We start from the raw sequence: 26,770 nt of genomic DNA, 5'->3' as shown, positions 1-26,770 counted from the left end.
TTAGATAAGCATTTATTAAAATATCTGCATCTTAGATAGAAGCAGGTGCATAGCAATAACAAGGATAATAGAAGACAATAGGAGCAGGCATGTGACTAAAAATGTAACACAACAGTCCTACCATGCTGTCTATACAGGAGAGTGGATCTATAAGCCCTCATCTATGCTAAGTATGAGCACAGCCTAATCTGGCCTTCGGGTTTCCCTCTGTAAGAACATCATCCCTCATACATGACAAAGAGGCCTAAGGTCTAAAAAGACACCGTCCCCATCTGGATCAGGGCTCAGTCGCCTCAACAGGTAGCTGTAGTGAAGCTTGCAGCAATCAGCATAAAGTCATGGTCCTCTGGCTGGAATCTCCCTATAACGTACCTGGGACTAAGGGGTGTTTTATAATAACACAGCTGACATTCTAAGAAATGGTCCCCACGTATGAGTGTGTGTGATCCGGGGAATGCAGGAGACACAGCATACCACGTTTGTCGGCAACCCTATCTGACTTTAGCCTTGGAGACAGCACAAAGTGAACTATATGTCCTACGAAGAACATGGTGCAGTTCTAGGCGAAAGGACAATAAGATAGAGAGAAATAAAGCAACACTGTAATGAAAGATATTGCTAGAAAAATAATGCAATGCCGTGTAAAATGTAATAGGGTGAAAGTGCCCAGAGACAGGCCTAGTTAGCTAAAACAATGTGTCTAAAACCAAACTAAATAGCCATACCACAGGGAGACCCCCAAATGTCCCAAGTGAACACAGGCACCCACTGGTTCTCAGTCACAGGGTTTTGCAGTGTAGCACTTGGGGAGGAGTTGGTTCCAGAAGGGTGGAAGCCAGATGAGATGACCCTTGTCTCACTAGGGGACAGTGAGATGGTCCAGATGACCCTCATGCCTGAGAACATCAAGAAATACAGACAATGTGTGACCATCAATGGACAGAGGGTGGATGCTCTGAGAGACACAGGATCCAGTGCACTATGGTGAGGTGTCACATGGTGTCTGAAGAGCAAGTAGTTCCCAATGTGTTTCACCAAGTAGTTGCTATGGACAACTCAGACGCCTGTATAATGTGCTGCAGGTTCCCTTTGAGTTGGGGGGGGGTCTCAGGTTCTTTGAGGGTAGCTGTGAGTCCAACCATGCCTGTTAATTATCTGCTAGGCAATGACCTGGAGGATTCCCCTTGGAGTGAGGTGGAATGCTGGTCACACTTGGAGATGTTGGGTCTGCCTGGTTGGCATGTATGACCACTGGTCTATGGCAGCCCGTCGGGGTGAGCAGGGGGCCCTGGAGCCTAAAAAGAGTGGCCCAGCTGCCTGCCAGAAAGAGGAATGGCAAGGGGCATGGGAAACCCGCCCCAGAAATTCCCACGGTCCAGGAGGAGGCTGAACCTGAGGGGGCGCCCGAAGTCTACAGGGGAACAAGTGGCTGAACTGGGGGAGGTGCCCAAGCTGACCCATTAGCAGCAGGAAGGGGGTCCCAGCAAGGAAGTGTTCTGTGAGGTGCAGAGCTTATGCCCTTCTCTTTAGGATCTGTGGCAGCAGGCTGCAAACCAGGCATCTGGCAAGGAGTCTGGATCACATTGGATCTACTGGTAGGGTGGCCTCCTGTATGGTGAGCCTAAGGCTGCTGAGCCTGGGGCAGCCCGTATGCTGGTGGTACCCGAGTGCTTCAGAACCTTCCTACTGGGGCCGGCTCATGATGTGCCTTTGGCAGGACAAAACTTTTGAAAGGATTGTCACCCACTTTTACTGGCCCCAAATGTGCAAGCACTCTGATGCACATTGCAGGTCTTGCCAGACTCGTCAAGCAAGTGGCAAGAGTGGGGGGAAATGCAAGGCTCCCCTCCAACCGTTCCCAGTTGTCAGCACCCCTTTTGAGCAGGTGGGGGTTGTCATTTTGGGGCCTCTGATGGTCTTGGTGGGCCATGCTACCCGGTACCGAGAGGCCTCCCCTCTGAGATCAGTGACAGCCCCTGTGGTGGGCCAGGCGCTGATGGGGATTTTTAACGACACGGGGTTCCCCAAGGAGGTGGTGTCCGACTTGGGTACTAACTTTATATCTACATACATGAAGTCTCTGTGGGAGGAGTGTGGGATGACCTACAAGTACACCACTCCTTACCACCCCCAAGGAAACAGGTTGATTGAAAAATTCAACTGGACCCTGAAAGGCATGATAATGGGCCTGTCAGAACCCATGAGGCATAAGTGGGACATCCTCTTGCCATTCTTTCTCTTTGCTTTCAGGGAGGTGCCGCAGAAGGGACCTGGTTTTAGTCCCTTTTAGCTGCTGTATAGCCACCCTTTAAGGGAACCTCTGAGTCTGGTGTAGGATGGCTTAGAGAAAGCTTCCAGTTAGCCCCCCCAAGTCTGGCCTTTAGGAACCAGACTGCACTCTTCAGGAAACTCTCTCAGGCAAACCTAGAAGCCAGCCAGGAGGACATGAAACAGTGAAATGAACAGAATGCCACTCTTGTTGAGTTTCAGCCTAGCCAGAACATGTGGGTCATGGCCCCAGTAGAGGTTTGTGCTCTCCAGGACAAGTGGACTGCGCCATTTGAGGTGGTGGAGCACAAGAGTGATGAAACCTATTTGGTGAACTTGCAGACTCATATGAACCCTTTAAGGGTCTTGCATGTGAACCGGCTGAAAGCTCACTTTGAGAGGTCTGAACTGACTATGCTCTTGGCAACAGATGATGGGGTGGAGGAGTAGAGGGAGGCTCTTCCTGACCTCCTGTCTGCCCAGGAGAAAGATGGGTCTGTGGGGGATGTGAACCTCTCCCCAACACTGACCCCAGAGCAACAGAGGAACTGTTACAAGTTGCTGGGACAGTTTGTCTCCTTGTTTTCCTTGACCCTAGGGGTCACTCATCTGTGTACACATGATGTGGACACTGGGGACAGTCCACCTGTAAAACACAAGATGTACTGGGTGACTGACAAGGTCAGGGCCAGCATCAAGGATGATGTTGACGTTAGGGGTAATTTAATTCTCCAGCAGTCCTTGGGAAAGCCCACTGGTCTTGGTCGCAAAGGCTGCTGCCCCCGGTGCCACCCCAGAACTGATGTTCTGTGTAGATGACAGGTGCCATCACAAAGACTGACACTCACCCCATCCCCAGAGCCGATGAGCTCATAGATCAGTTGGGAGCTGCCAAGTTTCTCAGCATGTTTGACTTAACATCTGGATACTGGCAGATAGCCTTAAGTGACGGGCAAAGGGGAGGTCAGAATGTTCTATCCCAGAAGGGCACTACCAGTTCTGGGTTATGCCCTTTGGGATGAAAAATGCTCCTGCCACCTTTCAGAGGTTGGTCAATCAGGTTTTGGCTGGGTTGGAGGATTTTAGTGCAGCCTACCTGGAAGACATTGTGGTGTTAACCTTTAGCTGGGAGTAACACCTGCAACACCTCTGTGAAGTGTTGAAGGCTCTGTAGAAGGCAGGCCTCACTATTAAGGCCAGTAAGCGCCAAATAGAGCAGGGATCTGTGGTTTACCTAGAACGTCAGGTGGGGAGTAGCCAGGTGGCACCCCTGCAACCAGAAATTGACACTACTGTGGCTTGGGAGCCCCCCAAGACCCAGACAGAGGTGAGAGATGTTCTAGGTCTCACCGATCAGGAAGTTTGTCAAGGGGTATGGCACCATTGTTTCCCCCTTGACAGAGCTGACCTCTGAAAACCATCCCAAGAAAGTAATGTGGGCTGAGGCTTGTGAGACCGCTTTTGATGCCCTGAAGGCAGCCATGTGCACGGACCCATGCTGAGGGCACCTGCCTTCTCCAAGAAAGTTGTTTTGCAGACTGATGCTTCAGAGCATGTGTAGGGGCAGTTATAGCACAGATAAAGGAAGAGGGACTAGACCAGCCTGTAGCCTTATTAGTAGGAGTTTACTCCCCAGGGAACAGAGGTGGAGCGCAATTGAGAGAAAAGCTTTTGCTTTGCTCTGGGCTCTGAAGAAGCTAAGACCGTGCTTGTTTGGAACTCAGGCCCCTCAGATGGTTAATGCAGATGAGGGGTGAGAACCCCAACCTGTTGAGGTGGTTCCTCTCCCTACAGGAAACAAACTTTACGATGGAACACCAACCTGGCAGAGATCATGCCAATGCTGATGGTCTGTCCAGATTCTTCTGCCTTAGTGATGAGAACTCCCATGAGGTTTGGTAGTTCTCCCCACTTTCACCTGGGGGGGGACACATGTTAGACCTGGCATCCTTGGCATGGTTTCCCCTGTCTTTTTGTCTGCTTCCTGTATTGTTGACTGTATGCTGGACTTTGTTTTTTGCTGGTTTTGGAACTCTGGGCACTTTACTGCTGCTGACCAGTGGTAAAGTATAAGTGCTCTCTGTGTAAATTGTATTGGTAATTGGCTTTTTCCATGTTTGGCATATTTGATTTACTAATACGTCCCTAGTAAAGTGCACTAGAGGTGCCCAGGACTTGTAAATCAAATGCTACTAGTGGGCCTTTAGCATTGATTGTGCCACCCACATGAGTAGGCCTATAAACATGGCTCAGACCTGCCACTGCAGTGTCTGTGTGTGCAGTTTTACACTGCCAATTCGACCTGGCATCCCCAAACCTTCCATTTTACTACGTGTAAGTCTCCTCTAAGGTAGGCCCTAGATAGCCCCATGGGCAGGGTGCAGTGTATTTAAAAGGTAGGACATGTACTGGAGTGTTTTACATGTCCTGATAGCGAGTTACGGCCCAAATCCGTTTTTCACTATTGCAAGACCTATCTCTCCCATAGGTTGACATAGGGACTGGCTTCAAATATCTTTTAAGTGCAGTTTCCCATTGGGAGCAGATAGAGATCTTGTGTTTGGGGTCTCTGAACTCACAATTTAAAATATATCTTTTAGTAAAGTTGGTTTTTAGATTGTCAGATTTAAAATGCCACTTTTACAAAGTGGGCATTTTCTTGCTTAACAATTCCGTGCCTCTGCCTACTTGTGGAATCCACGTCTGGGTCAGACTGACAGTTGGGATGTTGGTAACGTCCCTTTAGACAGTGACAGAAAGGGATCTGTAGAGTGTCCTGCATATCCTTATGAGTCTCCTGGGTTAGAGTGGGAAGGGAGGAGCTGACACCTGCACTTGACAGGGCTATACCTGTCCTCACACAATGCAGTCTCCAACCCCCTGGTGTGTGTCTGGGGTCAGGCCTGGGCAAGGCAGGATCTTGTCAACAACAGAGACTTTCCTTTGAAGTTTTCCTACTTCAAAGGCAGAAATGGGTATAAGTAGTGAACCCAAAATCCCAGACTTTTAGAACACTTCTGGATTAAGAGGAACCCCGGCCAAGGAGAAGAGCTGAAGAGCTGAAGGAGGAGTACTGCCCCTTTGTTGTGTGTGCTTTGCTGGGTTGGTCTGCAGTTGCTGCTTCTGCCTGGAGAGGATGAAGACTGAACGTTGCTGTGTATCCTGCTTGTGAAGTTTCTCCAAGGGCTTGTACTGAGTTTGCCTCCTGTTAAGAAGTCTCAGGGACAGCAAAGACTTCACCTACCAGCCTCTGGGCTACCTTGCTGTGGACCCTAACTCACCAGGTGGTACCTATTCCAGTTCTGGACCCTTGGGAGTGAAAGCTGGTTCGGACGATGCCTGGACTGATACTGGACTGATACTGCTGCCTGACCCCACGATTCCGCCTGCAATGAAGCCGAAGTCTCTTTTGGAGTGACAACTCTGACTGTCATCGTAGACCTGCTGCTGATGTCCTGTGACTTCCTCAGTCCCGAGTGCTGTGTCACCGACGTCTGTGTCACCCGACTCCACCGCGGCATGTGCAGCCCCGTGGCATGAGGTCACCCCATCGTGTCTTGACCCGCTGGTCATCGAACCCGCCGGATGTGTAAGGAACCGACGCTTCACTCTGACAACACCCCTTCTACACTGCTCCACAGCAAGGACCCAATGCTTCGCACTGACCGGTGCCATTGGCATCGAATTGTTAGGAACGACTCCGTCACGATGCTCTAACACACAATTGAAGCATTTTTGTTTCTACGCACTATATTTAAGTTTCATCTTTGAAAATTCATAACATTGCATGTGTACGTTGGATGTTTGTTGTTTTGGTCTTTGTCTTGATAAATATTGGCTATTTTCCTAAACTGGTGTTGAGTCCTTTTGTGGTGTTTTACTGTGTGTGATTGTACAAATAATTTACACATTATCTCTGAGAAAAGCCTGACTGCTTGTGCTGAGCTACCAAGGGGGTGAGCAGGGGTTATTTGAGCTGTGTATCTCCCTTACCCTGACTAGAGTGAGGGTCCCTGCTGCGACATAGTGCAAACTGCCTGCCAACCAGAGACTCAATTTCTAACACCATCCATCATCCTTTTGTGTTGCTAACGTCGCCCTAAGTGGCCAGGGTATGCCCAGACGTGGGTCCCTTGCTAACTGTGCCACTGGAGTCAAGCTAGCCTGGCCGATGAGGGGTGATATCCTAAAACTGGTCCTAGGATGCTTGTTTCTGGTCCATGGAGGAACTGGCATGGCTGTTTGGGCTGGACTGTTCCCAAGACTGGTTTGCATATGGCTGAGTCCAAACTGGAATGACATGGTGAGTAAAAGATCAATGGATTAAACCCAGATCTGTGACTGGGGTTGAGTGCTTGAAAAGTTTCAGCACTCCTTTTATCATCCTTTTGTGTTGCTAAAGTTGACCTAAGTGGCTAGGATGTGTCCAGACTTGGTCCCTTGCTCACTGTGCCACTGGAATCAAGCTAGCCTGGTTGATGAGGGGTGATACCTTGAAACTGGTCCTAGGATGCTTGTTTCTGGTCCAGGGAAGACCTGGTCTGTCAGTTCGGGCAGGGCTGTTCCCATGGGGAACAGGGTACAGACTGATTTGCGTATAGCTGGATCTAAACTGGGGTGAGCAAAACAGCAATCAATTAAAGCCAGATCTGTGACTGGGGGTGAGTGCTTGAAAAGTTTCAGCACTCCGTCCATCATCCTTTTGTGTTGGCAGGACCTTGATCTAACTGCAGTGATTGAAGCCAACCTCCTCACTGAGAAGGAACAAAATTCTGACCCCTTGTTAACTCTCTCACCTTCAAGCACACCGCAAATTGAAAAGTCAGGAAATAATAGTAGTCTATGTCTGATGCATCTGTAGCACCTTGTAAAACAGAAGAACATGAATAAACCTCCCCTTACCAAGTAATCTCTGACTTATTTCCTCTGACTAAGAGATGTGATCTGCCAGATGGTAAATGAAGTCTTGTTGTCAGAGACTCTAAGATAAGCACTATTATTAACCATCCTAAAGAAAGAGCTTCTTTGTGTTGTAATGTGCCAAGGAACTGTGAAGATGTCACTACTGACAACAGGGAATCTACAGTCTGTGAACTACTACAATTCTCAGAGCTTAACGTCTGTCAACCTTGTGCCTTTTTGCTTAAGCTTGTCTTCCTGCAAAGTCTCCAGAGCCCTCTACCAGCCTGCTGTCTGCAGAGTCTCCAGAGTCCTCAGCCGGTCTGTAGCCACCTGAGCCCGAGCCTATAGCCTGCCTGCCATCTGAGCCTAAGCCTGCACCCTGCCTGCCATCTGAGCCCGCCTGCAGCCTGTCTGCCAGCTGTGCCCAAGCCTGCAGCCTGTCTGCCATCTGTGCCTGACCCTCTGGACTGTCTGCCTTCAGAGCCGAAGCCCTCAGCTCACCTTCTGAGCCTGCTTAAAGTACCTCCAGGGAGCCTGCTTACAGAGCCAGAGCAACTTAAGAGCCTGCTTACAGAGCCAGAGCCTCCAGCCTGTCTGCCTTCTGAGCCTCCAGCCTGTCTGCCTTCGGAGCCTCCAGCCTGTCTACCTTCTGTTCCTGAACTTCCACCCAGCTTGGCTTCTGACCCCAAGCTTTCAACCTGTCTATAGAGATAGAGTCTCTAGCTTGCCTGTTTTCTGAACCTGTGCTTCCAGTCTGCCAGCCTTTATAGGATTCAGCATCTATACTTTTAGAGACTGAGGGCATATTTACAAGAAAGTGGTGCATGGGTCCCGATGAGCGGCTATTTTTTGTGTGCCCCTACTGCCATCTAACGGCACCATGGTTGTGCCGAGTTTACAATATGGCCCACCATGTTGGTTGTTAGGACAATAGGGTAAAAAAGGTTGACGCTATTGTGGGTCTTTGCAGGATTAGCGCCAAAAACGATGGAGCTGATTTTGCAAACTGAAGGTAGGCCCATTGAACACAATGGGAGGGTCATTCTTACACCTGCCTTAGGCAGGTGTTAAAAATGATGCTGCAAATGGTGCAGTGAAAGCTTGTAAATTTCACTGCGCCATTTTTATGGGCCTTCTAACTTAGGAACGCCCCCTTGCATACATTATGCCTGGCACAGGCGTAATGTGGTGCAAGGGGTTAGAAAGTGGAGCAATGCATGCATTGCGCCACTTTTGAAATTTGGTGCAATGAAAAGGCCACCTTAATGCCAAAATAGCGTAAAAAAAGACGCTAATGTGTTGCAAGATGGTGCAATGGGCTGTACACATGCCCCTGAGTTTCCAGCCTCAGAGACAAAACTCTGAGCTTGTAAGCCTCCAGGGCGTGGTTCTCCTGCATATCTGCTTCCAGAGCCAAGATGGGTGGAGCAGAAAGTAGTGCGTTGGCATCAAAGTACAGTTTTCATAGGCGATACATTGTCGTTGTGCTGCGCAAATCGAGATGAGTCATCGTCAAAACCTTCAGATGTAGGGGATGTGAAGTCGTCGAGCAGCACAGCCAGCCTACAATGTCTCTGAAGCAGTGATGCGTCGGTGTTGAGGGAGATGTGTTGGTTCGATTAGCGCAACAACGGTGATGTGTGGATTTTCACAGTTACAGCTCTTTGCACTCACTTCCAAGGGCCCAGGACTGGATTTGGACCACTTGGCAGGGAAGACTCTCTGATGACAGACTCCAGGTACTGTTGATCAGTGGGTTTGAAGTCTTTGATGTCCCTCAGACTTCTAACAGGAGGCAAGCCAGCAATACCTTGGAGTCACTTTGATTCTGGGTTGTAGAGATGCAAGCCCTGTCCTTCTCACACCCACGCAAGAAGGGCAGCAGGGCAGGCACAGCAGAACAGGAATCCCGCAAAGTCGAGCAGAATCCAGCGCAGTGACAGTCCTTCTTCCTGGCAGCGTATACACAGGTCCAGTGGTGGTGTCAAAGGTCCAGTACTTATACCCAGTTGTGCATTTGAAGTGGGGGCGACTTCAAAGATATGCCTTTGAAGTGCACAGAGTCCCTGCCCTGGCTCCAGACTCACAACAGAGGGTATGCAGCCCGTTGTGTGGAGAGAGGCACATCCCATTCAGGTGTAAGTGTCAGTTCCTTCCGCCCATCTTGCCCATGATGTCCCATCATTCACAACTAAGCTTCCTTTGTGTGTGGCTGTATGGAGGGAATGCACAAAGTCCAGCTGTCACCCATCCCCAGAGGAAGTGGTCATCTAGGGTGTAGCCCGTTTGCTACTACCCTTCACTCTGCTTAACAACCCCTAAATTGAGCACTTAGGGGACCCCCTGATACAACATCCTCAGAACTTCGCTGGACACAAAAGAAGGAGTGGACAAGAAGCCTGCTGAACCTGAGAACCGAGGAGCATGACTTGTGTGGCACCAACCCTGCCATCCTGCCTGCTGCACCAGACCCTCAAGGAGCAACTGACTTGCCCTGCCACTGCAGCCTCCAAGAAACTGGGAGAGCTGCCAATGCTTTTCAAATCACCAGGAAGAACTCCCTTGTAGTAGAGGAGTTGCTCCCCTGCATCCTTAGGCACCCAAGAAGGACCTAAGAGTTCCTGGACCACCAGAAACCCGACACCAGACATCACCACTGCACCTAAGCAGACTAGCCCATGTTGAGTGCACCCACTGTCGACTTCAGGACGGCATCTCCAGCCTGTTTCTGTGACTCCTCTGCAACTTCGAGTGACCAGAAAACAAAGACCTGACGCCTCAGGACACCTCTGCACCTGTCCACCCCAGACCGAGAAGAAGAGGACCAAGGATGTCTCCACGTCACCCAACACCATGAGACCTAAGCCCACATGTTAGCTTGGTCAGACTGGACCCCCCAGTCCACACCTACAGACTGTTTCTGCGGACCCCCTTGCAACTGCAGGAAACTCCAGCCCCGGACCCAATGCCAGAAGACACCATGGCACCCGTGCCCTACAGCCCGAGGAGGAGTGGACAACTGGTGTCCCCAAGTGCCTGAGGATCCCAAGGGTCGAGCCCCCCTGTGGGTTCCCCTGGACTGTCCTTTCACTCCATTCCTGCAGTAACTTTGTGACCATACCATCCCCCAATGATGTGAATAGAACACCCATTCACTGCACCAGAGTCTCCTGAGGTGACCTGTTGGTGCGGCCTTGGACCTTGCCCCATACTCACCTTAAGTCCTGGTTTTAAAAACTCTATACATTTGTAAATCAAAAAGTTTTATTTTTATAAATTGGTGTTAGATTTCTTTATTGAGGGTCACTTTCTGTATGAGTGAATGCCTTATATGCTTGACCACACTACCACAAAAGAGAGCATTTGGGGTGTCATTTGTGCCTCTGTGATACCTTTGAGGTTTGCTTAGACTGTTTGCATGGTGTATTTCCTTTTTGTCCACCATGTAAAGAGCCAGCTTCCTACAGATATTCATTTATTTGAATGATACTTTTTGGCATTTTATGTTAGATCTCTCAGGGGATTGTCCAGTTTCACGCTATTCCTTCCTTTTAGTCCTGAGGATGGTCTCATGGACTGTGTTGCATTAGGAGACCAAAACCTCGACATTGATCCTCTATAACATCAATTAAAGCACCTCCACTTCTACTTTCCTATTAATAAGGAATGGAAGAATCAATTGATATGTCAAGAGGATACACCGTTCCTCATTAACATTTACCGATATGGAAATCAACTTTTATGTTCAATGTGGGTCAGTAGGAGTTTGGATAACATTGTATTATAAACCCTGATTGTAGACCAGTAAATTACTATTTAATGTGTTGTATGATTATTTTGGATACAAAATTGTATTCCTTGATTTTTTTGGTGGGTTTGCTCCATTGTTCTTTATCTTTGTTTAAGTCAATACTAATTTTTATACCATCTAAATTATAGGTATGTCTAAATAACTCCTTCAGGAACATATTGTTGTATTTATGTATTATACCCAGTTTCCTGGGGGAATGTTGGGTAGGCCTACTATATTTATAACTTTCTAAATTGTGGAGAAGTGTGGCTCAATGGTTAGAGCGGCAGACCCTGAAGCAGAGATCTGGCTCAAGACAAGGGTTCAAGTCCCGCTTCGGCAGGTCTTGGGCTCAATTCCCCTTGACCAGATAATTCTCGCCTCGGTGCCTAATCTAATTCATGGGTCCCACTCTGCAACTCTGGGCAATAGCTTGCTTAATCTCCACAACGGCCCCAACAGCGCTTGGATGCCTGGCTTCACCCTGGGGGTGCTCAGGAGTGGGCGCCTCACAGGGAAAAGCCAGGAGGGGTTCCATAGCGGTATGAGTACAGCGCCTTGAGACCCTAACGGGTGAGTAGTGCGCTATACAAGTGCTAATTTACATTTACATTTTAAAAAGGCATTTTCAGACTTGCAACTTAAAATCCAACTGTACCATAAATTGAGATTTTAAATTGTAGGTACACAGACACCAATCTTGAAAAGTCTATATTTTCCGAATTGGAAATTGCACTCATAAAGTGTAATAAGGCAATCCCAATGCTAACCTATGGGAGACATAGGCCTTACCATGGTGAAAAACAAATTTATGAGTTTTAAAACTTAAAAGTACATGTCCAACTTTTTAAATAAACTTCACCCTGCCATTGGGCTATCCAGGGACTACTTTAGGGGTGACTTATATGTTTTAAAAAGAAAGGTTTAGGCCTGGCAGTAGGGTTAACTTACCAGGTTGACATGGCAGTTTAAACCTGCACCCACAGACACTTCAATGGTAGGCCTGAGCCATGTTTAAAAGGCTCGTGAAGTGGGTGGCAGAACCAGTGCTGTAGGCCCACTAGTAGCGTTTAATTTACAGGCCCTGGGCACATGTAGTGCACTTTACTAAGGACTAATAAGTACATTAAATATGCCAATTGTGGATAAATCGATTTTACCATGTTTTAAGTGGAGAGCACATACACGTTAGCACTGATCAATGGTGATAAAGTGCCCAGAGTCCTAAAGGCAGCAAAAACGAAGTCAGCAAAAAAAAAAGGTCAGGAGACAAAAAGTCAGGGGAAACCACACCGAGGATTTTAGGTCTAACACAGGGCATGTTTAGGTTTTTTCGGTGAGGAAGGAATAGACATGAAGGCGTGTCCCTGGATGACTGCTACATGGAACCGTCTTATTAGAATGGGAATGAAGACAGTGCTGAAGGGTGCTGATAGGACTAGAAGGATGAGGGCTGAGGTTCCCCCCCTATTGAGGATCATTTGGATATAATCTGTTGCTATTATGATTTCAGTTTCCGTGCTGTGGTTGTGTGGCATTGAGAAGCTGATCGGAGAGGCACTTGTTCATTAAGCTGTGTCTCGTTGCTTAGTGGACTAATATGTCCACTGTAGGGGCCTGTGTTCGACCTGATGGTCACAGGTTCAAATCCTGGCGGGTCCTCTCAACCTTTCATTCTTCCGAGGATAATGAAATGACTACCATTATTCATCGCCAAGATACACTTCTGGTTGAACCTACACTTTACAAATTTGTGTTATGTGATTGCTTTTTCCAAGACCTTGGATGGTTTGGTTGGGTCAGCCAAGGGTTTCTTTAGGAGGACATTGACAGCTGCATGTTTTCATGGATCTGCAAAAGTGTCTACACTGATGGAGGTATTGAGGATAGGGGTGAGGGCCTCGCTGATGGGTATTGCTTCTTTGTTAAAGGTGTGATGGGGGTATGGGTCTGCTAGGGCCCCGGACTGTATGGTCTTCATGATTGTTGTGGTTGTGGTAATGGTGTCCCCATGTTGTGATTATGTGTCTGTTTGTCACTGGGAGACTTCTGGAGTGTGTCAAGGGATCTGGTAGAGTGGACAAGTTGTATATTGTTGTGATTTTGCTACAAAAGAAGTTTGAGCAGGCATTACTTGTGATGGGCTGATGTTGCTGGTGGCAGCTGTGGGTGTAGCACAACCATTGATGATTGTGAATATTTCTTTGCTACGGTTAGAGCTGGTATATATTAAATCAACTAGGGCCTTTCTCATAATTTCTCAGATTAGTTTTTGGTACCTTTTCTGGGCAGCTTTGAACGTGTCTTTTTCCACTTCCCCTTTGCTGGTTCTCCATTTCTGTTCCAGATGTTTGAAGAGTTGCTTGGCTGTACTGAGGTCTTCCGTGCACCAGCTGGCTTGTGTTCTAGTTTTTGCTTTGTGGCTTAGTTTCTCAGATGCCAGAGTGACAGTGCAGTTGGTGATCCACTTATTGAAGTTTTCAATATTGCATGCCAGTAGGCCTCTGCATTCCGGTTTGTTCTTGTGGAGGGCAGTCGTCCAATCTGCCCCTGTAAGGTTGTTCCTGTATCAATCTGGTGGGCCCACTGTGGGGGTTCTTTTGTGTTGATGGGTGTTGATTGTGAAACTTTTTGGTGTGGTCTGTCCAGGTGATGGTTCTTGGTGTGTTGATTTTGATGTTCTTGAAGGATGGACTCTGTGACACGTTGGATTAGTGCCAGGTTTCCGAGGCTGTCAAGAAGGGCAGCTGAGTTGAGGCCTGTACAGTCTTCTAGATGGAAATTGAGGTCTCCTGAGAGGCTGAATGCTCTCAAGTCAAAGATTAGGGGGCAATGAAGTCCGTAATGTTGCTAATAAAGTTGTCTCAAGGACCCAGGGGGAACGGTAGTCTTGGGTGCCACCCAGGGTGATTTGTAACAAGCTGAGGTGAAAGGAAGAGGCTGGAGGTTGATAGAGCGTTCCGTCCTAATAAATTACCTGTATCTGGACGCTCTTGGGTCGATGAATCTTTTGACCAAGTGGGGCTCTCTTCACCCGAGAGTAATCAATTTAATCAAATCAATAATCAATAACGAACATAAGCAATGCCCTGATCAACATAACACTTCACAATTAATCCAGAAAACATTTCGGCGAACCATGACCTTTCGGCCATGAATAACCACACCAGTTTATTCAAAATTAATTAATGTATTTCCCTATATTAACAAAGCTAGCACGATATAAATGTGTCTCAACACCAAATGATATATGTAAATGAACATTAATAGCTGTCCATAACGGCGAAAAGATGCAATCTATGCAGCATTTGAATAACAATGCATTCGATGATAGCAACGCAAACCACTAAAATGATAATCCGTAATAGGCTAATTGCATACATTAGTCAGCATAACAAGGTCTCAAATTGCATCGTGCAACAAATGAATCGTCATCTAACATCAAATTAGCATCTGTATGTGGGACTTCATGCAAAAAAACAATTTAGCAACATTAATTTGGAAAAAACTCCTAACTAGGGCTCATATCAAAAATCAGCAGTTGGTTACCTAAAAAGAAAACACAATGCAATTGTACATTTTATCCTTTCATATTTACCAAATTCAATCAGCATTCAAAGAAGTCTTCGTCTCACAGGTACCGGTTGATCAGCATGGGACGGGGGTAAAGGGGCAGGGTGGACGGGGCAATTGCCTCACAGCGGCAAGATAAAAGGACAAAACTACTACTTTATGCAAAGGGACGAATCAAAGTTAAAGTCTCTAGGGTGAGAATTTCTTAAAGTCTCTTTCTCTCGATTAGAGAAAGCATCAAAGTCTCATTCAAAATGGCGTCGAACATCAATTGGCATCTTAGAAGATGGCAAAATGACGAGGTCGGCAAGATGGGCCATAATGTCTGCAATGTCTAGTGTCCTCAATGGGTGCAATGGGTAATGGCTGCTTTCTTCTTGTGCACCAGGTTTAAATAATCAACAGTTCAAATCCAGTAGGGTCTTCCATTGGAGGGTTCATAGGTTGGCTTCAAATTGTCCAATCAAAAACAACAATTTACAAGCTTCTACCTAGGCCTACATTATCCTTGGAGTCGGGAACGTAAGTTGCAACATATTTTACCAATTAATTCACTTTCAGAGCTTCCATTGTCTGCACCTGCAGATTGACCTTGGAGCAAAGAAGAAGATGCCAGGCTGGCACGAAACCTTAAAGATAAGCATGTGAACCGATCTCACTGGAAAAGTACAGCTTCAAGCAAGAATACACGTTTTATTAGCACATTAGAAAAATACGAGCATCTAAACCGTGAGACAAGGCAACTAGGCCGAAGCCTCCACTAAAGTTATGCTAAGTTAAAACATTTCAAACAAGCAAATCATGGCACACGTTTACGGTTATGTCAGATTAGTACAATTCTAATACATCACGTTATATAAAGCACGCTTATAAATGTTGGCGAACTACTCTGAGGGCACATTTGTCCCCGTACAATCTTTATTAGTTCGGTTAAAGTCACACTTGATTATTGCAGCACTACGTTTTATGCGCTAATAAATGTAAAACCTTTGTCTCTGCGTCATCAAGGTGCAGAAAGGGCGGGAAAGATGCTCGTGGAGGAGGCACGCAGAGAAGATGAGAGACACGGCACAACGGTCATAGACAGAGCAAAAGAGATGAGAAAGGTCAGAAAAGCAACGAGAGAAATGACACAAAGAGCAAGTAAAAGCAAAAAGACTGAAAGAAAAGGCACAAAGAGTGGCAGGAGTGGCACAAAACTCACAGAGAGAGTATGAGAGAAAGGCATAGTGTGAGAGGAAAGACCCAAAGAACGGGGGAAGCTTCACAAAAGGCACCGAAATATTTAGAAAAAAAACAAAAGAGTGATGGAACTGGCACAAAAGTCACAGGAAAATTGAGAGAAAAAGCACATAGAGTAGGATAAAAGCCACAAACAAAGTTGCAGAAAAGTGGTAGAAAAGGCAAAAAGAGCAAGAGGATGGTTGAAAGAGCAGAAGGGACTCAAAAGTCACAAAGAAAGTGAGAGAAAAGGCACAAGGGTGAGTGGGGTGGCACTAAAGTCACAGAGAGCGAGCAAGAGCAAGAGAGAGAGAGTCTAGGCAGATGCCTCGAGGCGCTAGAGTCGGGTCTGCAAGGGCCTTGACTGGTTAGAGGACCGTCGCAGGTAAGTCCAAGGGTGCTGTGCCTATGCACCTGCTTAATCCTAATTTATAAGTATGTGAACTCGTGCTACAGAACTATTCCTCATGGTCTTAAATGACTGCGAATTAGGTCCCTCGTTGTTAATAATATAACATGCTGATACTTACCATTTTAATTGCACATAATTTAGCTACTCTGGCTTCACAGTTTATGCATGAATGGTGCTAATCCTGTGTTTTTCCAATTGGTTCATTTTATTTTTACCACTTCATGCAATCCTTTCTCTGATATTCTTTTTCTTTCCTTTTTATGGACTTGCTCAGACTCCTTCATTATATTTACCTCAGCTTTAATTTCCTTGTTAGCCATATTTGTCCCTGTTCCACAGCAAACAGCTGTTACTCTTGAGACAGAGCAACACTGTTTAGGTACTTAATTCATCAATGACTGACTGAGAGGCAGAAAAAACTTTTTATGTAATATGTTATGCAAACTTAAGTTCCTCCAGTCAAATCACTTCTAAAGTAAACATTTGTCAATGGTTTAGCCGTATTAACAGAAAATAGATGGTACAATGCCAATGCAAACATGGTATCCCTCTGGGTAGGAAAACAAGGAGTATATAAATGAGTGTGGTTCATGTGTTAAAATCTAAGGCAGGATAGGAACCAAAGATATCTGCAGAAGATACATCTTACCCATCAATACAGGTAATGACTCTATCTGCCTATTACTTTTTTGAGCTGAGGTAGGCTTAACAAAATAATCAAAATTTACATACTTTTCTTAGTTATCCTGCAAGCACCCCCGTACAGGTGCGGGTTTGTTAGAGCTAAAGGAAGCAGAAATCTCTCATATAATAACTAAATAAATTAATGTCACTTATGGAAAGAGAGGTGTTTGGAATGAGAAATGACAATGTGTATTCAGAACAATGCTAGTACCCATGGACCCAGTGAACCGATTCGGATTAAGTATTAAATCTGGAGGTTGTGGCTAGATTTGCATTTAGGGTGCTATAACGGCAATAACATCTTGTGTATCATTATGGAAAAAAGCACACTCTCCACGTATGGGTCAGATGCCCCCACATTTGTACACCCCCATTGCAGACAGGAGCAGTGTGCCAAATTACGTACAAATGTGCTGTCCCCAGTGCACGTGGAGGTTCTGCCTCTGGTGCATCAAGAGCAGCACTGAATGGGGATCAGAGGTTTGAAACTGCAATTCTGTCTTTTAATGCAGAAGGACTGGGAGCGCCCTGAGGATGAGGCAGAGACCTTCTTTGGACTATTGCCCTTGTGTCTGCCTCTCTAATACCACTCAAGGGCAAAGGGGCCGTGCCTCCATGCCAATAACGAGGCACCTGCTGGGGACCCATAACACAGAAGGTGGTGTTTGCAGTCCTTTCAGGGAAAGCAAGCACCACTGCCAACCGTGCCGCCTAGCACCTACTGTAAGGTGACTCCTTGATTTCTCAGTTTGTCACACAATTGCCCTCAAACCTTTGCTGGAAGTGATGGAAAATGTTTTCTCATCCTACAAGTAGGACACCTTTCTGGTTCGTCATAGCACCATGTAGATGGGAGGAGCCTTGCTTGGTCTTTTTTAATCGAGCAATGGCTCGAATTTGGTGAGCTGATTGTGGATACGTCTTTGTTGTAACCAGTATCCCCGGGTCCCAGAGCCAACGCTCTGCACCTATAAACCAGGGCAGAGCCGAGACCTACCGGATACCGGGACTCTTTCTGACTGTAGATTTCCAGAAGTACATTCAACCTTCTACACTTTCTCCTGCAGTTTGTTTTCAACTGGAACAATCTGCAGGAGGTAGATTGAAAAAATGTGCAATTCCTATATAAATATTTGTTCTCCACGTGTAAAAACTAACTTTACACCTCTGGAAGTAGAGGGCTATTTGTCACACTGTGTTTGCATTGTTCGGGTACTCCAACGAATGTGCAAAGTTCACCTCGATGAATGTGCATTCCTTCCATCACATTGTTGTCTTGTGCAGTAGACACCCTGTGTGCAATGGGTATAACCAGACGGGCTCCTGTGCTTACTGTGCAGCAGGACTCGAGCTTCACCTCATTGCTGAGATGTAAGCAGATTGAAACTGGTCTGGGGTTGTTGGTGTTCCCATCAGGAAGCAACGTGGTCTGGCTGATCTGTTCCTATTGCAGCAGGACAGGGACTGATTTACGTATACCAGGTCCCTCTCTAGAGTGGCACAGTGGGTGAAAAACAACTGAATGGAATGTGGCCCAGCCGACCGTAAGTGGCTGAGATCAACTCAAGCCTTCCCCTCACCACCTTATGTCTTGATTTGCAAATGTATTTTGCAAAGTCACTAAAACACTTATCACTCACATCGCAAAATAAATATTCACAGAACGTCCCAAAAGCCCCTTCATTGTTAATAATACTGAGAAAGCATGCAATATGTGATCCCTTGTGAATTACTGTGAGCAAGAAAAAACAAAAAGAGTGAGAGAAAAGGCACAAAAGCCACACAGAGAGGGTGAGAGAAAGGCGTAGAGTGAGAGAAAACGCACAAAGAGCAGGAGAAGTTTCACAAAAGTCACAGAAATAATTAGAGAAAAGACGAAAGGATGAGAGAACTGGCACAAAAGTCACAGAACAGTGACACAAAAGGCTCAAAGAGGAAGAGAAAATGCACAGTGAGCGGGGTGGCACACAAGTCACAGAACAGTGACAGAAAAGGCTCAAAGAGGAAAAGAAAAGGCACAAAGAGTGGGCGGGGTGGCACAAAAGTCACAGTGAGCGAGAAGGTCAAGGCAGACGCCTCGAGGCGCTAGAGCCGGGTCTGCAAGGGCCTTAACCGGTCACAGGTAAGTCCAAGGGGGCAGTGCCTATGCACCTGCTTTATCCTAATTTATAAGTGTTAGAAATGGGGTTTTTGGTTGGCAGTCAGGTTGCCCTCTGTCCAAGCAAGAACCCTCACTCTAGTCAGGGTAAGTCACACACAATCCAAAATCAGCCTGTGCTCACCCTCCTGTAGCTTGGCACGAGCAGTCAGGCTTAACTTAGAAGGCCATGTGTAAAGCATTTGTGCAATAAATCATACAACACCATAGTATAACACCACAAAAATACACCACACAGTGTTTAGAAAAATATAGAATATTTATCTGGGTAACTGTAGGTCAAAACGATCAAAGTTGCAATACGAATTTGTAAAGATATCACTGAAAAGTGATATTAAGTGTCTTTAAGTCTTTAAAATGCAATACAGTGTCTTTCAAGCACAAAGTACCTGGTTTCTGGTGGAAAATCTCCTCAGAGGGCCACGGGTGGAGAGATGCGTGGAAAAAGGGTGTGTGCGTCGATTTCTCCTTAGCACACAAAGACTTGCGTCGTTCTTTTCCACGCGGGGAAGTCGGGCGTCGTTTTCCGGCGCGCAGACAGTCTCTTTTCGTGGATCGCGGGGATTACCAGATGTCCCGGGTCTGTGCGTGGATTCTCCTGCTTATTTTCCGGCTGCGCGTCGTTCTGCGGGGCTGCGCGTCGAAGTTTCGATCTCACGGTAGGCGTCGCGTCGATTTCTCCTTGGAAGTCGGGCGGCGTTGTCCTTGCGAGGTCGTGCGTCGAAATTTTGGTCTCACGGCAGGCGTCGCGTCGATTTCTCCTTGGAAGTCGGGCGGCGTTGTCCTTGCGAGGCCGTGCGTCAAAGTTACGCACTCACGGTAGGCGTCGCGTCGATTTCTCCTGGAAAGTCGGGCGGCTTTGTCCTTGCGAGGTTGTGCGTCGAAGTCTCGATCGTCCCGAGGGCGTCGCGTCGATCAGCGTCGGTGTGCGGCGTTTTTCTCGCCGCGAAACAAGCTGTGCGTAGAAATTTTCGGCGCACGGAGCGTCCAAGTGAAAGGCAGAAGTCTTTTTGGTCCTGAGACTTCAAGGAACAGGAGGCAAGCTCTATCCAAGCCCTTGGAGAGCACTTTCACAGCCAGACAAGAGTTCAGCAAGGCAGCAGGGCAACAGCAAGACAGCAGTCCTTTGTAGAAAGCAGACAGGTGAGTCCTTTGAGCAGCCAGGCAGTTCTTCTTGGCAGGATGTAGTTTCTGGTTCAGGTTTCTTCTCCAGCAAGTGTCTGATGAGGTAGGGCAGAGGCCCTGTTTTATACTAAGTTGTGCCTTTGAAGTGGGGGTGACTTCAAAGAGTGTCTAAGAAATGCACCAAGCCCCCTTTCAGTTCAATCCTGTCTGCCAGAGTCCCAGTAGGGGGTGTGGCAGTCCTTTGTGTGAGGGCAGGCCCTCCACCCTCCCAGCCCAGGAAGACCCATTCAAAATGCAGATGTATGCAAGTGAGGCTGAGTACCCTGTGTTTGGGGTGTGTCTGAGTGAATGCACAAGGAGCTGTCAACTAAACCTAGTCAGACGTGGATTGAAGGGCACAACAAGTTTTTAGTGCAAAGAAATGCTCACTTTCTAAAAGTGGCATTTCTAGAATAGTAATATTAAATCCGACTTCACCAGTCAGCAGGATTTTATATTACCATTCTGGCCATACTAAATATGACCTTCCTGCTCCTTTCAGATCAGCAGCTGCCACTTCAACAGTGTATGAGGGCAGCCCCAATGTTAGCCTATGAAGGGAGCAGGCCTCACAGTAGTGTAAAAACGAATTTAGGAGTTTTACACTACCAGGACATATAACTACACAGGTACATGTCCTGCCTTTTACCTACACAGCACCCTGCTCTAGGGGTTACCTAGGGCACACATTAGGGATGACTTATATGTAGAAAAAGGGGAGTTCTAGGCTTGGCAAGTACTTTTAAATGCCAAGTCGAAGTGGCAGTGAAACTGCACACACAGGCCTTGCAATGGCAGGCCTGAGACAAGGTTAAGGGGCTACTGAGGTGGGTGGCACAACCAGTGCTGCAGGCCCACTAGTAGCATTTAATCTACATGCCCTAGGCACATGTAGTGCACTCTACTAGGGACTTACAGGTAAATTAAATAGTCAATCATGGATAAACCAATCAATAGTACAATTTACACAGAGAGCATATGCACTTTAGCACTGGTTAGCAGTGGTAAAGTGCTCAGAGGTCAAAAGCCAACAACAACAGGTCAGAAAAAATAGGAGGAAGGAGGCAAAAAGTTTGGGGATGTCCCTGTCAAAAAGCCAGGTCCAACATGACCCCCTACCAGCCTAAAGCCAGGGGAGAACAATCACTATCCTGATGTACTTCCCTGTTTGAGGCGACAGAACAAGGACCCAGGCCCACAACAGCAGGGGCATGCTCCAGTTCTTCGCCTTCCTGACTCCAATTGGATCCCTCTGTCCATACTCTCAGGGCCCACTAAGCCCATCCATGGGGAACCTTTCTCCTTTCCTGCGGATCCCATCTGTGCAGCACCTAACCTTACTTTGCTCACAGATGTATCCCAGGAGCAGGATAGTACCACCAGGACCAACACAGTGGTGTTGCCCATTCTATCCCCGGGGTGTGACACTTGTCCCCTCCCCAGGGATAACTCTGTCCACCCGGACAGCAAGCCACCGTGGTTACTGACAGTTGTCAGGGATGAGAGCCAGGCCCCAGGCCTCTCAAAGCTCTCCCACCACTGTGGCTGTGGAGAGTGGGGGGCGGTAGCCCCAGGTGCTGGGCACCCTTTAACCACTCTCCCTTCCACCAGGTCAGGGATGACAGCCTGAACCTGGTCCTCCCCTCTGGGGCTTTGTACCCTCCCTCCTGGAGCGGTACCCCCAGAGTCCAACATGGTCAGGGTGCTTACAGAAGTCACCCTGTACCATTCCTCCACCAGTGCAGGGCTGTTAACCTGCAACTGGCCCTCCAACCTGGGGCCTGTACCTTCAGGTTGGACTAGGGCCCAGGGTGAGGCTTCCCTCCCCCTGCCCTTCCTTCTGGGGTCCAGCACCCTCCAACTAGGAGTGGCCTCCTCAGAAGACAACATGGTAGGGGCACTGTTATCAGTAGCCCCTCCCTCCAGGTCCGGGGGGACACCCTGAACCTGGTCTTCCAGCCCAGGGTCTGTACCCTCAGACTGGATCACTGCCTGGCAAACCAGGACTTCCTGGGAGGCACACCTACCCCCCACCAGGTCAGAGTTTAACCTCTGCACCTGCCCATTCAACTCAGAGTCACCACCCTGAAGTTGAACACTTGCCTGGCACGCCAGGACTTCCTGGAGGGCACCCTGACCCTCCACCAGGTCAGAGTTTAACCTCTGCACCTGACCATTCAACTCAGAGTCACCACCCTGAAGTTGAACAATTGCCTGGCACACCAGGACTTCCTGGAGGGCACACTGACCCTCCACCAGGTCAGAGTTTAACCTCTGAACTGGGCCATTCAACTCAGAGTCACCGCCCTGAAGTTGAACAATTGCCTGGCGCACCAGGACTTTCTGGGAGGCACACCTACCTCCCACCAGGTCAGAGTTTAACCTCTGAACCTGGTCATCCAACCCAGAGTCAACACCCTGAGGTTGGACAATTGCCTGGCACAGCAGGGCTTCTTGGGAGGCACACCCACCTCCCACCAGGTCAGAGTTTAACCTCTGAACCTGGGTATCCAACCCAGAGTCACCACCCTGAGGTTGAACAATTGCCTGGCACGCCAGGACTTTCTGGGGGGCACACCTACCCCCCACCAGGTCAGAGTTTAACCTCTGAACCCGGTTATCCAACCCAGAGTCAGCACTCTGAGGTTGAACAATTGCCTGGCACGCCAGGACTTTCTGGAGGGCACACTGACCCTCCACCAGGTCAGAGTTTAACCTCTGAACTGGGCCATTCAACTCAGAGTCACCACCCTGAAGTTGAATCTTTGCCTGGCATGCCAGGACTTCCTGGGGGGCACTCTCACCCCCCACAAGGGACACGCCGTCCCCAAGGGCCACACAAGAGTCTGGTTGGCGCAGGTCTCCCGACCTCTGCCCATCCGGCAGAGTCTGGGTTTCCCCCAAACCAGAAACGGTCTCACCTGGGTCATTCCTGGGGGGCTCTGCTCTCAGAGCTGACCCCTGACTTTCAATATCCTCCACTGGGGTCTGCCACCCCCTCTCAACCCTATGTCTGGACTTCTGCACCCCCTCACTAGGAGTGGTACTGCCAGACACCAGAACTGTTGGGATGCTGTCTACAGTCATCCCCCCAAGTTCTTCTGACACTGCGGGGCTTCCCTCAAAAGGTGGCCCTACGGTACAGGTTAGGCTCTGAGACCTACCTGGGACACTACAATCCTCTCCCACCTCACTTGGTCGGGAATCACCTAGACCACTCCCTTCAGGAGCACCCCCAAATGCCTCTTCAGACTCTCTGGTACTCACCCAAAAGTCTGCCTCCACTGTAAGTTCCCTGGGGTCAGAGAACTCACACTCCACCTGGTGTTGGCGTAGCTCTGGAAAATAAGGACCAGACATATGCTCTCCAGCAATTACATCACTCTGCCCTTCACATGTATTAACCACAGTACCCTTCACCCAACCACCCAGTAACTCAGCCTTGGAAAAGCACTCTATGTCACCCTCTTGAGACTGGTGAGACAGTATCTGCCTGTCCCTGACACTCAACCCATACTCTTCTGGGATGTCTCTACACTCTATATCCAGGACGTCCACCAGCGGGGAACCCTTTTCTCTGTCACTCTCTGCTAGAGTCAGTAAAGTGTCCCTCCCCCCAGTAGGAATATGACTCCCTGTGCCAGTTCCCCAATCCTTCTCAGGGACCCTGTGCATAACGGGAACTACCTCATACTCTTGAACCACCTGGGGTGTGTCAACTCCCTTCTTCAAGTTGGGCACCACATCTCTGGGCTTGTGCCCTTCTTCAGCAGTACTGGATGCAAGATTTTTGCTGCCACCATCTGAACTGGACTCAGCCCTTCCGGCCTCCAGTTTCAGCTCTTTACGGCTCAGCTCCTGAGCTGCAATCTTTTCTTCTTCCCGGGCTAAGAGACTTGTTGCCTCAGCCCTTTCAAGAAACTCATCTAGTTCTTCCACCCACCGCTCTCGAGCTCGGAGCCATTCTGCTCTCACTGGATCTCTTTCCTCATCTGAGTCGTCATCCTCCTCATTTGAGTAGTCCCCCTCCTCATCTGAGGAGTATTTAGTCATTTGGTTTTTTTCTGCCTCTCTCTCTGCCCAGACTACGTAGGCATGTAGCATTTTCATCTTAGTAGATTTCCTTGATACAGGAAGGCCCCATTTTCTGCAAAGCCTCCTTAAGTCAGCCTTAGTGAGGTGGTCAGTAGGCACAAAGAGTGAGTAGGTAAGCAATCTCATTGCTGACAAGGTCTTACCGGCAAAAAACAAAATCCAAAGTCCAAAATATCAATAGTATATCCAGGAGGACATCAGAGAACCAAAAGCAAAAAAAAAGATGAAAGATCAAGTTGACCTTCAACTGTGGGTAGGTAGTGAAATACTTAGCTACTGTATGTCACTGCACAAACACAAGTCCTATCCTCACCGCTGATCACCAATGTTAGAAATGGGGTTTTTGGTTGGCAGTCAGGTTGCCCTCTGTCCAAGCAAGAACCCTCACTCTAGTCAGGGTAAGTCACACACAATCCAAAATCAGCCTGTGCTCACCCTCCGGTAGCTTGGCACGAGCAGTCAGGCTTAACTTAGAAGGCCATGTGTAAAGCATTTGTGCAATAAATCATACAACACCATAGTATAACACCACAAAAATACACCACACAGTGTTTAGAAAAATATAGAATATTTATCTGGGTAACTGTAGGTCAAAACGATCAAAGTTGCAATACGAATTTGTAAAGATATCACTGAAAAGTGATATTAAGTGTCTTTAAGTCTTTAAAATGCAATACAGTGTCTTTCAAGCACAAAGTACCTGGTTTCTGGTGGAAAATCTCCTCAGAGGGCCACGGGTGGAGAGATGCGTGGAAAAAGGGTGTGTGCGTCGATTTCTCCTCAGCACACAAAGACTTGCGTCGTTCTTTTCCACGCGGGGAAGTCGGGCGTCGTTTTCCGGCACGCAGACAGTCTCTTTTCGTGGATCGCGGGGATTACCAGATGTCCCGGGTCTGTGCGTGGATTCTCCTGCTTATTTTCCGGCTGCGCGTCGTTCTGCGGGGCTGCGCGTCGAAGTTTCGATCTCACGGTAGGCGTCGCGTCGATTTCTCCTTGGAAGTCGGGCGGCGTTGTCCTTGCGAGGTCGTGCGTCGAAATTTTGGTCTCACGGCAGGCGTCGCGTCGATTTCTCCTTGGAAGTCGGGCGGCGTTGTCCTTGCGAGGCCGTGCGTCAAAGTTTCGCACTCACGGTAGGCGTCGCGTAGATTTCTCCTGGAAAGTCGGGCGGCTTTGTCCTTGCGAGGTTGTGCGTCGAAGTCTCGATCGTCCCGAGGGCGTCGCGTCGATCAGCGTCGGTGTGCGGCGTTTTTCTCGCCGCGAAACAAGCTGTGCGTCGAAATTTTCGGCGCACGGAGCGTCCAAGTGAAAGGCAGAAGTCTTTTTGGTCCTGAGACTTCAAGGAACAGGAGGCAAGCTCTATCCAAGCCCTTGGAGAGCACTTTCACAGCCAGACAAGAGTTCAGCAAGGCAGCAGGGCAACAGCAAGACAGCAGTCCTTTGTAGAAAGCAGACAGGTGAGTCCTTTGAGCAGCCAGGCAGTTCTTCTTGGCAGGATGTAGTTTCTGGTTCAGGTTTCTTCTCCAGCAAGTGTCTGATGAGGTAGGGCAGAGGCCCTGTTTTATACTAAGTTGTGCCTTTGAAGTGGGGGTGACTTCAAAGAGTGTCTAAGAAATGCACCAAGCCCCCTTTCAGTTCAATCCTGTCTGCCAGAGTCCCAGTAGGGGGTGTGGCAGTCCTTTGTGTGAGGGCAGGCCCTCCACCCTCCCAGCCCAGGAAGACCCATTCAAAATGATGATGTATGCAAGTGAGGCTGAGTACCCTGTGTTTGGGGTGTGTCTGAGTGAATGCACAAGGAGCTGTCAACTAAACCTAGTCAGACGTGGATTGAAGGGCACAACAAGTTTTTAGTGCAAAGAAATGCTCACTTTCTAAAAGTGGCATTTCTAGAATAGTAATATTAAATCCGACTTCACCAGTCAGCAGGATTTTATATTACCATTCTGGCCATACTAAATATGACCTTCCTGCTCCTTTCAGATCAGCAGCTGCCACTTCAACAGTGTATGAGGGCAGCCCCAATGTTAGCCTATGAAGGGAGCAGGTTCACAGTAGTGTAAAAACGAATTTAGGAGTTTTACACTACCAGGACATATAACTACACAGGTACATGTCCTGCCTTTTACCTACACAGCACCCTGCTCTAGGGGTTACCTAGGGCACACATTAGGGATGACTTATATGTTGAAAAAGGGGAGTTCTAGGCTTGGCAAGTACTTTTAAATGCCAAGTCGAGTGGCAGTGAAACTGCACACACAGGCCTTGCAATGGCAGGCCTGAGACAAGGTTAAGGGGCTACTGAGGTGGGTGGCACAACCAGTGCTGCAGGCCCACTAGTAGCATTTAATCTACATGCCCTAGGCACATGTAGTGCACTCTACTAGGGACTTACAGGTAAATTAAATAGTCAATCATGGATAAACCAATCAATAGTACAATTTACACAGAGAGCATATGCACTTTAGCACTGGTTAGCAGTGGTAAAGTGCTCAGAGGTCAAAAGCCA

General features: G+C 48.0%; 1 protein-coding gene across 1 annotated transcript in view; it reads left to right on the top strand.

The window, feature by feature from the left end:
* Window positions 1-16,776: 16,776 nt before the first annotated feature.
* The window catches only part of LOC138295397 (uncharacterized), a 212,102-nt gene continuing 202,108 nt past the window's right edge, over window positions 16,777-26,770 (top strand). The window contains exon 1 of the mRNA XM_069233667.1: window positions 16,777-16,827. The gene's annotated coding sequence lies outside the window, so the exon portion shown is untranslated. The remainder of the gene's footprint in view (window positions 16,828-26,770) is intronic.

Source organism: Pleurodeles waltl, chromosome 5, assembly GCF_031143425.1.
Source record: "Pleurodeles waltl isolate 20211129_DDA chromosome 5, aPleWal1.hap1.20221129, whole genome shotgun sequence".
NCBI lineage: Eukaryota > Metazoa > Chordata > Amphibia > Caudata > Salamandridae > Pleurodeles > Pleurodeles waltl.
Note: the sequence above shows the minus strand (reverse complement) of the source record. Positions and strands in the feature narration are given on the sequence as shown.